The sequence below is a fragment of the Rhinolophus hipposideros genome (genome assembly GCF_964194185.1).
Source record: "Rhinolophus hipposideros genome assembly, chromosome: 9".
Classification (NCBI taxonomy): domain Eukaryota; kingdom Metazoa; phylum Chordata; class Mammalia; order Chiroptera; family Rhinolophidae; genus Rhinolophus; species Rhinolophus hipposideros.
In genome coordinates, this window is record NC_138055.1 from 56408021 (window position 1) to 56422642 (window position 14622).

The window sequence follows — 14622 nt, forward strand, 5'->3', positions numbered from 1 at the left end:
TTGGCTTCTTCTGTATAGCCTTAGTTGTAGGACTCTGTTCTGCTAGACTGCAGGTGATTCTCAATGATGGTTTTTCTGTAGTTTAGTTGTAATTTTGATATGATCATGGGAGGAGGCAAGCACAACATTTGCTTACTCTGCCTCCCCCATCTTGACCAGAAGTCTTCCCTATGTTTCTATCTAAGAGTTTTAAGGGTTCAGGTCTTTAATCCTTTTCAAGTTAATTTTTGTGAGTAGTGTAAGGTAGAGGTCCAATTTCATTCTTTTGCATGTGAATATCTAGTTTTCCCAACACCGTTTATTGAAGAGACTATCCTTCTCCCATTGAGTATTCTTGGCTCTCTTGTCAAATATTAGTTGACCATATATTCATGATTTATTTCTGGGCTCTCAATGTTGTTCCATTGGTATATGTGTCTGCTTTTATGCCAGTACCATACTGTTTTGATTACTATACTTTTATAGCAATGGTTCTGATTTTCTTGCTCCACAATATACCTGAGAGATAGAAAACATTCCCTTGAGTAACAGTGGCTCTTTATGTTTAAGGGAACTATGTATTTCATTACACTACTAACAATTATGCCAGGACAACAGGCATAAATCAGTATTGCAAACTGAGACATATGGGCACCCTAATTACAGCAGTGATTTTCAACTGGGGAAAAGGTTTAATCTCTAAAAGCGTATGTCAGAATAGCCACGGGTTAAGTATCCGTTAAGGCCTAACTGGAAAACCGGAAACCACAGCAGCTATTTTAAGAGGGAGAATTTCACATAAAGAATTGCTAATCAGTGATTGAGAGAACTGAAAAGACAAGAAGGGAACACTGAAGTTTTCTGGAAGTGAAACTGCAAGAAGCAACTGCCACTTCTAGGGCTGGGAAAGAAAAGATGTTGGGATTATTTGAATCTTCTTGCTCCAAGGAGAACCCCCTCCCTCCCCCCCCCCCAGCTCCCTAAGGATCTGAAACTCCCTGAGGTCCCTGAGGATGGGGCACTGGCTGGATGGTGCTGGTGCTGTAGGAGCTTGGAGGAAGTTTGTGCAAAGCTGGGAGTCAGACACTTGGGGTGAAAGTGCCATTTGGCTGGTGGTGGTGTCTCTGAAGGGGCATAATGAGGCCAGTTTGGGGAATGTAGAAAAGAACTGCTCCCTGCAGCCAAATATTGCTACTGAAAATAAATGTTGATACCAGAGGGAAGAACAGTTGCTAGGGGGCACTTATAGGAACAGAAAGCAAACAGGAAAGAGTAAATCCCTTACCCGCTCTAGTCTTCTAGTCTCCCTATAAAGCCTCTATTAGATGATTTTAATGGGGAGGGCTGGCAGAATAGAAATATGGTTTGTAGAGTCCCATGAGACATAGCAGCATAAAGCAGAGCAAAGAAGAGTAGAAGCTTAGAGAAAATAGCTTCATAACCAGCATGTTTCATCCATTTGTCTACTTGGCTTCCACTCAATCCTTCTACAAATATTGAACTTCCATAAAAGAACAAAACAATTTTATGCCTTTGATGACAAGATGCAACTTCTGTCTGTACAAATGAAGACATTCTCATTCTCTCCCCATAATGAGAGAACACAAAGTCCTAATACTCATTTATCCACCCCTGGGTTTCAAGCACAATATCCTTTTCTGGAACATAGGTGTATAGCTGGTTAAAAAAAATTAAAATAAAATAAAATAAAGCACCCTTTCACCCCTATCTTATGTGTCATTACAATGAGAACTCAACTCATTTTTTCATTTTCCAAGAGAGAAAATGATTCCATTTTGAACAGGTTGGTGCCTCTGAAAAATATCTTCACTGAGCTTCAAGTACTACTAGTTCAAAGTGATTATTTCACTCATATAATGCTATGTTTGCCAAATTTCTGTTTACGCCAATTAGAGACTGTCTAAGAAAGCGTTTCCTCCTTCACTGGCACTTGTCCAGATGAAATCCCCATTAGCTAACTATCTGATTCCATGTAGCTATGGGAAACAACTACTGCGGGGTATACAGGAATCAAAGGAAATCATTCCTGATCTTTGTTCTATATATTCCCACCTCAATCTGCTCCTCACACCTGATCCAACACTCCTTCTGACATTCTTGAACATTGCCTTTTTCTGCTCCTTTTTGCCTCATCTACTCAGTTGCACATTTTTGATTTAACACTTGGCACTATCACCAAGCTTAGTACTCTTATACAAATGACACAGTTCTTTTTCTGTTTATGCAAACTCTGACCTCTCAACTAAAAGCTCTTCTTGCTGAGCTCAGCCCAGGACTCATCCAGCTGATCCAGCAGGATTGGGCACTGACCATGTCCCTATGTAGTTATACAATGACACTTCAGCTAACACATTCTTCCTGCTTGTATTTTCCAGGCTGACTCTATACAAATACTTAACTCTGCTCTCTACTGCCGCCATGGTTTTCAGTAATTCACCGGAGCAAGTTGACCCTCTTAGAAACTCTGCCCCTGTGGCATTAACTTCTTCTGCACACCTGACCAACTTCCTTACCCCAGACAATTGTCTAATCTTACTAGCCTTACTGGTTAGTTTTCGTTCCTATCTAATTCATGAGAAGTAAGCCACTCCATAATTATTGTTAGATGACAATAGTCTATCTTACTATATTTCAGACACAATTGTTTTTTTCAGACACAGTTTTCATAATTTTGTGAACATCGTTTCACTTCACAACAACTCATTTTATAGTTAAGGAAACCAAGGCACAGAGAAATTAAGTTATTTGACCACGGTTACATAGTTGGTAAGCGGTGGAGCCAGGATTCAATTTTAGACCAGCTGGCTTCAGGCTACCCGCTCTTTGGCTACCTCCTCCTAGGCTCCATGGAACACCCCACTCCTCTGTCAGAACACTACTGTGCTCACACTTGTGGTAGGGTGTCACGTGCATTCAAGTCATGTACACACATCACATTCCAAGACTGCTTTCTAGCCCCAGTGAACTCAGAAATTTCTCAAGCCATTTCAGTGTGACACTAGTAAACTGTCTCTTGGGCCGGGTTGCTTCTAGGATGTCTCACCTCAGATTCAGAGAGTGATAGGATTTCTAACTTTATTCTCAAATTCTGAGATCATTAGCCAATAGCTGCCTTATGCATCAACTAGGAATTTCAAGATTTATGAGTGAAGTGATAATACGTGATTGTAGTGATTTGCCAAACAAGGGAGAAAAGAAAGAAGGGAGAACTCTATCATTGAATTAAACCTGGTTAATTGCTAGTGATTATATTCAAGTAACTTTAAAACTTTGTACTTGTTCTATTTGTTTTGGCAAAGCATAAAGAAACATGTAATCTGTTTTCACAAGAATGACCTTTGTACTGTGACCCTTGAATCAGACAGACATAAATTTTACAGAATCCAAACAGGTGTCATATGAATAACTGTATGACTTGTAGCACTGCAGAAAGGAAGAATATGAAAGTAATTCAGCTTAGAATATAACTGGAAAGGATCTGTTGGATCCAATCAATTGGTGAAGTAATGTGGATAGGGTTGCAGGCTTAACTCAGACATAAAAATAGAGGTCACACACTCAAAAGCTTATCGGGGGATTGTGTGAGATAGGGATAGGGACATTAAAAGAGACTTCTAGTATTACTTGTCCTCCATCATTGTGAGAAAACTCATCCTAGATGCTGTTGAAATAAACTTCTAGGCCCAAGATGGACCTGCTCCTGCCCGAGGTGCCATGTCAACAAACCAAATTTTTGAATTCCTGTAAATTATCTGCTTGACCAAAAAAGGCAGCGTATCCAGCCAGCCAATCCCTAAACACCACGTGAACTCCAGACTTTCACTTATTTTCTTGTTCCTTGATCTTTCTAAATAAGGTCAGACAAGCATCCCCAACAAACCATGCCGTGTTTCGGCGTAGGAACTTGTAATGCTCTACAAAACTCGCTTTTGTCCAAAATCCCCTGGGAAAAGTGCTCCACTGCTTGTGAGGCACTGTACTCCCCCAATCCATGGATTGTTTTTCCTTAACTAAAGGACATCATACTCATTGTTGGAGTTTTGTCATTTGACAATGTCTACAGTTATAAATATTCTTATCCCAACCAAAGTCTCAAGTCTGTATGCAATCTCACCTACCCAAAAGGGCAACGTCAAAGTTCTTGGGAGAAAATAATTTCCTCCTTTGTGGGTAAATGTCTGAGGAGATTTAGAATTAAGGACAGAGATGGCTAAGTAAACCAAACCCTGAATTATTGCTATTTTGAATTAAATTTGGGAATACTCTATAGCTATATAGTATTTTAAGTACTTAAAACATGTAAGAGAATTTGGTATATTAAAGAACAATTTGGCATAATAGACTAACTGATTTGCCTTATAATTCTAATTTTAAAATGTATAATGAGTATTTGTTAGATTTATAATTTTAAGACAAAAGAAAATTGTGCTAAATTCATAAACCGTATTAGAAAGTTTAAAGTAAATTTGCCATATTTATATATTGTTATTTGATTTCTAAGGCTTACTTAAAGTTTGTTTATTAGTCACACAATTAATGCACTTTTAAAAAAGTTAAATATGTTAAATTTCTAAGGCAGTTTAAATTTTTCAAAGGAGCTTAATTAACAGAAACAAATATTAATCAAACTTCCCCTTAAACACTGATAAAATTTGGTAAATTTTATGAATAAAATAAGATCTATAAAAATCAACAAATTGTTAAAGAAAAAAGTATTTTTAATTGCAACTTTAGTAAATCAAACATTAATTTTAATAATTGAAGTAGCCTGAGAAGTCTTTTCTACTCATATGTCTTGCTCAGGGACATACACATACTCACGCACACGTGCAAATCTCCTTTAATGTCTAGCATTATGAAATGGGCCTTGAGTCCAAGAGACCATGGGTACTGATCTAACTCTCAAGTGAAAAAAAGCATTCAAATTAATAGAAAAATAAACAAACGATGAGAATACTCACTTTACAAAAGAGATAAGCATCAGTAAATGTACGAAAATAAACTTTGCAATGGTTAAAGAAATCCCAAGTAAAGCAAGAATGACTTTGCAATAACCAAATGTATTTTTTGCTTGGTGTTTTTTTTGTGTGTTTTTTAATGACAGATTCTGCCCCAGCTTTATTTGTCCAACTAGCACTGGAGGACACCAGCCCCATGCAGACAGCAGCCCAGGGGTCCCACCAGTCCTTCCGTCCTCACATTGGCAGACAGAGGGCTGTGCTCTGGAGCCTTCCTGGGGGCCTGGGCAGGCGGAGCTGCAGCTGCAGGTGCCGCTGGGGCCTTGGTTTGTGCTTTGGCCCTGGCCTTTGGACGGCAGAGCCTGAGACCCTTGGTGATGCGGACTCGAGCACGATTCCCAAGCTTGGGGTGGGCAATGTAGGCAAGTCAAGTGAGCTTGCCGCTGCGGCCCTGTGGGATCTTGGGCTTGACCTCCTTGAGCTTTAGGAGCGCCTTGATTACCTCAGCCCATGCACTCATGGCCCTGGCATTGTTGGCTTGCATCTTCTTTAGGCCCTTCTCGTCGTGCTTCTTGACAAAGCGCATGTTCCTCCGGAACTTGGGGTCCGCCTCCTTAAGACATTCTATCTTTGTGGTGAGGGCTTCTTGATGCCATTTCTGTGCCATTTTCCGGACTGGCTGTACGTGGCGTGGTTTTTGGACTTGGCCATGTGTGCAGCCAAGCCTACAGCTGCTTGGTTTTGTTTTAATGCAAGTGTCCAGGGTCAGCAAGAGCTCGGGGACCTGGGTACTTATACACTGACAGTGGAGGCGAAGGGTAATTTGGTGGCTCATAGAAAACATTAAAAACCACGTCAATTATACATATCTATTGGACCAACATTTTTATTCTCAAATTTTTATCCTAAGGTAATAATGAAATAACAACTTAAGCATTTGACCACCTTGCAGTGCTGTGGATAATTGCTAAAAATTGGAAAGAATACAGCCAGCCAAGAATAAATAAAATGTGGTATATTAATACAATAAAAACTATGTGATCTAATATGACATAAAGGATATTTAGTACTTAAATATATATAAAGAGAAAAAAGTATCATATGAACACTGTGACCTATTTTTAAAGTGTATACACACATAAAGAAAAGTCTGCATCATGGTGACAAAAATATTAATAGTGGTTATCTCTGAGTGGTAGAATTATGCTCATTATTGTTTCCTCCTTTTTTGTTATTCATGTGTTCTAGTGTGTTACAATGAGCATATATTGCTTATATAATAAAGAAAAACAATAAAAGGGCACATTCATCTCTGTGTGTGTGTGTGTGTGTGTGTGTGTGTGTGTGTGTGTGGCTTGTTTGTTCGTCTGTTTTAAGGTATGAATCAACCTTAAGGTAAGGTAGGAAAAACAAGATGAGACCTCAAGATCTCATCTAGCAGGTAAGGTTTACTAAATGTATAATCGAGCACTTCCTTTGATATCTGTGCAGGAACAACATAAACAACACTGCTATAAGGGGCTAATATGCCTGACAAATGGACCTTTCCTTCAGGAAGCAAATACCTATGTGACATTCATCCCACAAACATTATTGAACACTTCCTATGGGTGGGGTACACAAATGAAAATAGTGTCCCTGCCCTCCAGGAGTGCAGATGTACAGAGAAATATCTGTGAGAGATCAGGCTGTGAGAGTAAAAAGGATAGTCACCTCACAAAGGAAGGATTCAGGGAAGGCTTCCTGGAGGAAGTGATGCTTAAAGGGAGCCTTGAATAACTAGTAGGAACTGCTTGTGTGGAGAAAATGGGGAGGACATGCTTTCCCCTTCTAGAAATATGTCTAGGATAGGTTTCAGTCTCTAGAGTAGAAGCCGAAAGGTGAGGACAGGGATCTTGCAGATCCCTCTGATGGAAACAGGACACTCCAGTCTCTCCAGGTTCCCATCTACAATCTTTAAAAACAAATGAGTAATACAGGGCAATGGAGACCAAGTTATGTTTGTGGATTTGCAAACCATCCTGGTTTAACTGGAGTGAGAGAAGTGCAGTGGTTAGACAATGGGTATATGTAATAATTGAGTAGATAAAATTACCTGCCATTTATCCCAAACTACCATTTATCCCAAGCTTATCGTGATGTACTGCTCTGAGGAAAACTCTTCACTGACGGTATCTCTCTTAATCCTCAAAAACACTCTGAGAGGCAAGATATAATTATCCTCATCTTACCATTACACACAGTGACATCTGGGTGACAATCTGTTAAGAAGAGGTGTCATGAGCCCTCATGAAATGGCACAAGAGGCCACTTAGTTGCAGCATGAACAATGGAGGATTCCAATGTGGAGGGACTAGCCCTCCTAGACTGAGGGCAGTGAACCCCTCATATTTATCTGTTCATAATCAAAGTGCAGAATGTCATCCAGACACAAAAGTTCAATGACATACTTGAAATTTGGCTCAGATTAGGGCTATTGGCTGTGTGACTGTGGACAAGTTATTTAACCTCTCTGTTTCCTCTTTTACAAAACAGAAGAAATAACACTTTATAGGCTTTAAAGGTGATAATGTATGTAAACATATGCATATAAACATATACATGTAAATGCTTATGTGCCAGAGTTTGGCACATAGGAAGGTCTCAATAAAGGTTGGCTGCTAGTATTATTTTCTTTTTTCTTTTATCTTATTGCAGGCTTTCAAACCTAGGACAGTGGGAAACTCTTACTTTGAAAGAGTTAGTACCTAATACTTAGTTTAAGGTATCACTCTCTTCTACTGGAGAGTCAAGAAGACACCACCATTGGCAGGTTAGAATGGTCTGTAAAAAACATTTCCCTCGTACCTTTGTCACTTATGAACAGCTCAGTCATTCACATTTAAATTTCCATAAAGGAACTGAAAACCAACCTGACAATTCTGCCCCCCCCCGCCCTCCCCCCCACACACAATTGACTGTGAATGTCTCACACTCTTAGGCCACCCCTCACCTGCTCTCTGGATCATATAAGAACTTTGGGCTTACACGGAATGCAGAGGCTGTCTACTATTTCCCGCCCCCAGCAGGAGTGTTAAAAGGGAAGTCATTTATTCTAAAACTGGAAATTGGAAATGGGAAAAATTGGGTTGACTCTTCAAGTATACTCAAGACCTTTATATTCAGCCAAGCCTTCTGAATCATATTTGTTGTGGGATTTGTCAGGCATTATATTGGAGTTAGTGTCCACCAGAGTGTTTGGTTTAAACTTCCAAAGCATCTGGACCCCTGTAGTGGGTCCAAGAATGAGTCTACCTCACTTACTATAGGTTTTACTTAGTACCAGTTAGAAGCAGGGGTTCTTCCAGGAAAGTTAGTATGAGAGAAGAATGTAATATAACTTGACAGAGTAGTAAGTGTGGGCATATAAAATAGTCAGTGTGTGCCCCTTGCTGTCTGTCTCTACAGACAGATCAATTTGCTTCAATTAATAACATTTATAAATAGGTACAGTCTATAGGGACACAATGGAAAGGTTTTTGAACCACATGTAGGAAAAATATCTATGAGAGAAGTGCAGGGTAAGCCTGAGAAAGCTGCTGGGGTAGATTGCAAGCCCTTTAGTTCTATTCCTAAATTCCACACCGGCCCTGTAGGTAGAATCTTTCTCCTTTTAGTAGGGACCTCAGCTTGCTTTCTATGACACCACCATGTAGAAATAGATCATTTATTTCTATTTAGCTTTGCTAAATAACTTGGTTCACTTCATAATAGAGGTGGGAGGCAACTGGAGACTGTCTTACCCCTCTCTTTTTACTAATAAAAAAGGGGGAACTAGGACTGGCCCTGTGGCTCAGGCGGTTGGAGCTCTGTGCTCCTAACTCCAAAGGCTGCTGGTTCGATTCCCACATGGGCCAGTGGGCTCTCAACCACAAGGTTGCCAGTTCAACTCCTCGGGTCCCACAAGGGATGGTGGGCAGCGCCCCCTGCAACTAGCAACGGCAACTGGACCTGGAGCTGAGCTGTGCCCTCCACAAACTAAGACTGAAAGGACAACAACTTGAGTTGGGAAAAAAAAAGTCCTGGAAGTACACACTGTTCCCCAATAAAGTCCTGTTCCTCTTCCCCAATAAAATTTAAAAAAAAGGGGGGGGGGACTTAGAGATGTTAAGAAGCTTGCTCAACATCATCCAGTTACTCACTAGTAGACCAGGACTAGAATTTCAAGATTACTGAGTCCAATTCCCATCAGGGGCATAAATCTTTTCTATGTCAACTAGTTTTATATGTCATGCTGGGAAGCTGCCAGGAAATCTAAGATTTTGTTTCTCAGCAATCAGGTCAAAGATTGTTTTCATTGCTGCATGAAATCTCTCTGGCTATCTTTCAAAATCTATCTGGTTTAAATAAACATTAGAATAAACTGGCTTTCCTGGAAGATTCAACCCAATTTACATAAGTAGGGTGAGGCGAGGAGGCACAGTAGAGGGCGAGCTAGAAGTCGGGTGAGAGGGTGGAAGGTTGAGCTAAACTTATCCTGGTTTGCACATTTGTAAATAATGCACAATGTAAACTAGCTGCCTGCCTAACTCTGACTCATTCCTTAGTCTTAGTTCAGACATTACTTCTCCAAGAAGCCTTCTCTCATCCTCCAAGTCTAGACTAAGTGCTACTCTCTCATATGAGTTCCCATTAACAGCCTGCCATTATGCTCAACATACTTTATTATAAATGCTCATTTATTTGTGTCTACTCCTTGGTAATGAAAGTTCCTCGAGACTGGGAACTGTGGCATGATCACCGCTGTATCCTCAACCCCCAGCACAGTGCTGGGCTCTATAGTAGGTACTTACACAAATCAATTGAACGAATGAATAAGATATGGTCTTGGATTTTTGACGCTTGGAGGAGAATGTCTTCAGCAGCTCCATCGAGGGCCTTCATTGGGGCACCTCAGATATAGGTTACCGGTCTCACTGAAGCCAGAGTTGAATTGCTTTAGAAAGCAAATTTCCAATATAACTATGTATACACACATGTGTGCATGTGTGTGTTTGTGCTTGTGCACACATACATGTGCACACGTGCAGTGGGGAAGATGGGGGAATGAGGGAGACTAACATGCTAGGGAGAACAAATACCACAGTGTAAGACTTTAGGAAGCAACTGATCAGCTTTGAGGGACTTGTTCCCTGTGGATCAGAGCCATTTAGGGCTCAGAATCAGTTGTTCTGAACCAAAGGTCAAAAATACTTGCTGGGTTCGCGCGCGAGGCGTGGGGTGGAGCTGAAGAGTGGAGGTGAGGTGAGCTCGACTCCCGCACTGTCCAGGGAAGCGCAGCGCGGCGGGAGCCCGCACCAGAGCAGCCCCGGAGCAGAAGCTTCCACCGTCTGTGTAGCCCAGCCGCGCTGGCCATGGCGTTGTCGATGCCGCTGAACGGGCTGAAGGAGGACAAAGAGCCCAGCACGGAGCTCTTCGTTAAGGCTGGCAGTGATGGTGAAAGCATAGGAAACTGCCCCTTTTCCCAGAGGCTCTTCATGATTCTTTGGCTCAAAGGAGTTGTATTTAGTGTCACAACTGTTAACCTGAAAAGGTACTTAAAGCTTTCACCAAAACACCCAGAATCAAATGCTGCTGGGATGGACATCTTTGCCAAATTCTCTGCATATATTAAGAATTCAAGGCCAGAGGCTAATGAAGCATTGGAGAGGGGTCTCTTGAAAACACTGCAGAAACCGGATGAGTATCTGAACTCTCCTCTCCCTAACGAAATTGATGAGAATAGTATGGAGGACATGAAGTTTTCCACATCCGTAATTTTTGCCATCCGTCAATTTCTGGATGGCAATGAAATGACATTGGCTGATTGCAACCTGCTGCCCAAAGTGCACATTGTCAAGGTGGTGGCAAAAAATACCACAACTTTGATATTCCAAAAGGAATGACTGGCATCTGGAGATACTTAACTAATGCTTACAGTAGGGACGAGTTCACCAATACCTGCCCCAGTCACCAGGAGGTCGAAATAGCACATAGTGACGTAGCCAAAAGACTTACTAAGTAAAATAACATTTATGAGAGAGATGTTTTCACATCTTTCCTTGACTAAGAATATGTTTTTCCTAACAGACTGCTCCTCTTCCTATAAAGTAGAAATTTTATTTTGCATGAACATGGCAGTTATTCAAGATTAGGATAAAGGATAGACAAGGTATAGTAGCTACCTTTAAACGTACACTCCTAAGCAGTATTATTTTAAAATTTTATCCTGCCTACCTCCCCTACCTCATATCCTCCTCTCCTCTAATTTGGAGACATTTCACCAGAAACTTTTCACTTTAGAGGTAGTTTGCCATCTCTCTAGAGCCCTCATCATTGTGTCCATTCACTGTGGCAGGACTTTTGAGGTGCAATGTTTGACGGTTAAAATAGTAACCATGACCTCATCAGTCAGCCCCAAACTGGTGCATAATGCATGGTACAAGCAGTATTTATGTATTTTTTTGAATTTTATAATATTTAGTAAGAGTATCTGAAAGGATTGCTACTGTATCAAAATACTGTTCCAACTTAATCTATGCTGGATATGTACCAAGGGAGTTACCACCAGAGAAGAGAGCCTTCCTTCTACAGAAAGTCACTACAGATTTTGCTCTTTGACTTTGTACATGGATTTTTATTTTTCCTAAAAGCATTTATTCTTTATACCAGTTATAACATCTGACACTATGTAGAAGCTAAAAGTTTAGAGGGAGGGATGATATTCTCAAGATCTTCCTTGCACATGGAGACAGCCAAGTGTAATCCTGGGGTAAATTTACGATTTTGATGTTACGATTTTGATGAAGGCAGAATTATTTTTCTCTGTAGAAAGACAGATCTTACTTATTATTTTATCAGGGAAGTTAATCAAATAGAGTTGAAATTGGCAAGTGGACAAAAGCCAGTAAAAAGGATGATCCTAGAACATGCTCTTTACCCCATCTTATATTTGTGGAAAGATCACAGCTTAAAATTGGTGGAGATTTGGGACATAAAAGTTTTCATGGCAATTCATGTAGTGTATACGTTGACGTGATGGAATCATCTGATGTTATTTCTGCAACTACTGAATCAATTCCCCCTTCATTTAAACCAATGAGGAGATGATAGTCTAAATGAAAGCTATCACTATTTCCCAAGGGATTCTGAAAAAATATTGTATTCAATAACTGGAAAGCTTTCTACCATTTTAGTTGATATGACTTCCTTTTTTAAAAAATGTAAATGCAGATTTTCTATACATTAGGCATTTTTACTTCTATTGAATTTTGAATCTCTCCAGAGTTGCATGTAGATAGCTTTTATTTCTTTGCATTTAAAATATCCATTTAGAAAATATCTACAAGGTAAAAATGATAAGAAATAGAAATGTATTTTTTCATGAACATTTTGATACACATTTCATCAAGTTTATTGATTAACCAATTACACAGGTTATAATATTTGATTCAAAGAGAGGGGAGCATTCATTATTGATACACTATATGGGCTTTTTTATTCCATTCTTTACAAATTATCAAGGTTGGGGCTGTCAAAATTATATTTTTATCATGGAAAATAATTTCAACTCCCCAAGTCATAATGTCGAACAGAATTGGAGTATTTTCTTTAGAATTACTTGAAAAGGCAAATGAAAGCTTATTATAGAGTGCTTGTATTTTCTTTTGTCTCTCTGGGACCAGTATATTGCTGGCAGGTATTGTATTAAAATAAAGTATATTTTCACTATCAAAGAAAAAAAATACTTGCTGGACTGCTGGTAGATAAGAGTCAACAGTTTTCAAAGAACATCTACCTTTAGTTTTCTTTGCTTAATAGAGCAACATGGACCCAGATTTCCTCAAGGATTTTATTACCCCTTCAGGGGTGAAAATGACTATGCTAAATTTGCCGGGTTTTATGATGCAAGCTTTAATTCCAAAGTAGTGGGGGAACTTTGATCTATGGCGTGAAGAGATAGTCAAATCCTCTCTTCCAAAAACAAGTATAAAATTGGACAAATTTTTAAAACTGTCAAAAACAATAGTTCTCTGGAAATCAACTAAAGGTAAACAACAAATTGGGAATCATTATTCACGAAAAACTGCTTTCTCTTCAGCAGGAATCTGTGATTTTCTCGCTGGAACTGTTCCTACATCTCAAGAAGCAAGAATGCCAGAGCTGGCCAGAAAATTAGCAGCTTTGCTGCCAGAGGGTAGGCTCAATTTCAGGGAGAAGGTGAAAACACACCATAACATTATCAGTAAAAGCAGCAAACTTAGGACATGAATAGGAAAAACCCACAGATCTTCTAGTCTGAGCCTATGGCTCTGATTGGGGCAAGCTGCAGACCAATCAGAAATTTAGCAGTGAGATCCTGGAAATGAGAGAGTCATGGAAGGGCTGGAATAAGCTCTCCACATATAGCCTGCTGACTGGAACACTACTTATGTGCATGAAGAAACTTGTGGGAGCCACGTTAAAAGCTAAAGGCAAGACTGACCTGAGAACTAGTTGAACTCTGAATGGCCTCCCAGGCTGTGACAAGCAAAACTGTCTCCAGACATTTCCAAATGTCCTCTAGCAGGAGTGGGGGAACAATATTGCCCCTGGCTAAGAACCACTGCTCTAGAGCAACTATTAAGAAAATAACATTTTTAAAAAAGTTTTTAAAAATCAGAAGAGACATTAAATGGCCACACTAAAATTTTTAACACAAAAGGTGGCAGTAAATGAGGAACAGAACAAAAATAACGTAAGACCTAAAGAAAATAAATAGCAAAATTACAGATGTAAATCTAGTGACATCAATAACTGTGTTACTGTAAATAGAGTAAACTTTTCTATCAAAGGTAGAAATTGTGGAACTAGATACAAAAACAAGACCCAACTATATGCAGTCTGTAAGAGACATATTTTAGCTCCAAAGATTGAAAGTTAGAAGATCAAAAAATATATACCATGCAAATAGTAATTGTAAGAGAACTTGAATGGCTATATTAATTTACTTTAAAAATAGAAATATTACTAAAGATAAATAGGGACATTTTATAATGTCATTACATCTGGAAGGTATAAAATTAATAATGTATATGCACCTAATAACAGAACCTCAAAATAACTTGAAGCAAAATGAACAGAATTAAAAGAAAAAATATGCAACAAGTATAGTTGTAGATTTCAATGTTCCTTTCTTGAGTATTGATAAAAAACATTTAGACAGAAAATTAATAAAATAAGGAAATTTGAACAACATTATCAACCAACTTGACCTGATAATTATAGAACACTTTACTCAGAATACACTTCATTTTCAAGCACACAAAAAAATTCTCTAGAATAAGTGATATGCTAGGCCATAAATAAGTCTCAATAAAATGTGAAAGGTTGGACTCATACAAAGATTGTTCTATGACCATAGAGGAATTAAAGTCGAATTCAACAACAAGAAGAAATTTGAAGGTCTCCCCACCCTGCAATATTTGGAAATTAAACAAAGCATGTGTAAATAATCCTTGGGTCAAAGAAAAACAATCACATGGGAAATTAGAAAATATCTTAAATTAAATGAAAATAAAAACAAACTTTATGGGATGCAGCTAAAGCTGGGCTTACAGGGAGTTTTATGCTTTTTATGTGCTCAATATCATTAATTACCAGGGAA

General features: G+C 39.2%; 2 pseudogenes across 2 annotated transcripts; one reads left to right on the plus strand and one right to left on the minus strand.

Annotated features, from left to right (window-relative positions):
* Positions 1 to 5130: 5130 nt before the first annotated feature.
* Positions 5131 to 5669, minus strand: LOC308501905 (large ribosomal subunit protein eL29-like; annotated as a pseudogene). Its single transcript has one exon. The product of its transcript is annotated as a large ribosomal subunit protein eL29-like (transcript).
* Positions 5670 to 10351: 4682 nt separating this feature from the next.
* Positions 10352 to 11001, plus strand: LOC308502410 (chloride intracellular channel protein 4-like; annotated as a pseudogene). Its single transcript has one exon. The product of its transcript is annotated as a chloride intracellular channel protein 4-like (transcript).
* The last annotated feature ends 3621 nt before the right edge of the window (positions 11002 to 14622 follow it).